Raw genomic sequence first — 1,684 nt, 5'->3', positions numbered from 1 at the left:
TACATGTATACATATAAATCCACTTATATTACAACACAGATGGACAAATTATGAACTACATGAATGTTATATAACATATGTGCAGACCCTACCCCCATCCTTTAGTGAGAGCACTCCTAGTGCTGGCTTGGAAGGCCTGCACGGCCTGTCTTTGTGCTCGTAGCATTGAAGTACCTGGCTGTGCAAAGTATTTTCCTGTAAGACACAAACATGTGGCTATGCAGTCAACGCTAACGTTCTCTGACCACTTCCTAGAAAGAGAAAAACTCCAGGGGGGTTAAAAAGTACATTGGAGGACTACTTATGGGCCATGATTATATATATTTCATCACTCTGTTGTTATTGAAAACTGTTCTTGAAATCCAGGGAGCTGACAGCCTGTCAAATGCAGAAAACCTATTAAAAAGCAATCTGAAATGCATTTCAGGTGAAATCACTTTTACCAAAGTGAAGATCATTTCATTTATTCTAAAGACATATAATTAGGAAGTAGACTGAATTGGTATTTTTTTTCATCCTATAATATAGCACAAATACATACTCCTTTATTTTAGTTTTACCACTTTTATTTTTTAAGTCCATGTCAGAAGTGCAATGGTTTTTTTTTTCTTCCTGTTTTTCTGGATCTGTACAGTGTGCATACTCAAAATATTTTAAATGGATTCTCAAGGGAAAACAGAAGCATAATTAAAATGGTGGGAGTTATAACTTACCTTAGTCTCATCTTCACATGTCAGAAAATTAATACAGTGATAAATTACACATAACTGTACAAAATTTTATTAGGACAGGCAAAATTCAAATTTGTTCCATTTAAAAGACAGAGGACAGCTTTTCCCATATAGGAAAATCCATTTTGTTAGTGCTTGGTCAGAATGGAATAAAAACTTCATGTGGAGTACATATTGATTCAATTTTTACTGGATAATTTTAAAGATACACCATAAAAAACATTCACTGGCTAAACTAAAACTAAGTAGGTTATTTATTTCATAAATATTTTAGTACTTACTAGAATTTTTAGTACTTACAAAAGCAATTGTGTTTATTTAAAAATGTATTTTTTATTCTCCAACCAAAAAATATTAGAAAGGGAAAAAATACTTGTAAATTTTAAATAAATATGTTCAGTTGGAAAATAGATTTAAGAAAATAAACTTTGTTAGCGAATAAAGTCAAGTTCATTTAGAATTTATATAGTATTTTTGAAACAATATGTAATAAATTCAGCGCTACAAAAAAGCCAAATGTGAAAACATCAAGGTAAATTTTATCTTATTGTTCGAGCAATTGAAAAAAAAAAATGAACGTCATATCCCAGTCTATTTTCATTTGAAAGCCCTAAGGTTTTCAAAGATGATTAAAATGCAAATGGGACAAAACATTTCAAAGAAAAATAGCAAACATATTCTTATATGGCAATGTACAAGTGGCATTTAAAAATTACATGAAGCTGCTGTTAGATAATATTTTTAAAACCAGAATACAATACTGTCAATAAATTCATTTAACAGTGTTTTGTACTTCTGAATGGCCAGATAATAAACCATTTGAAAACAAAATTAATATCAAAACTTAGTAACTAAATTCTCACCCAGGAGGTTATAAGCTATGTGAAGGTACGGACAAGGTGGGGGCCTAAAAGCAGGGCCCCCAAGAAGCTACAGGGACAATACTGTGAGCT

The sequence above is a fragment of the Octodon degus genome, unplaced genomic scaffold, assembly GCF_000260255.1.
Source record: "Octodon degus isolate 3935 unplaced genomic scaffold, OctDeg1.0 scaffold00047, whole genome shotgun sequence".
Lineage (NCBI taxonomy): Eukaryota > Metazoa > Chordata > Mammalia > Rodentia > Octodontidae > Octodon > Octodon degus.
Note: the sequence above shows the minus strand (reverse complement) of the source record.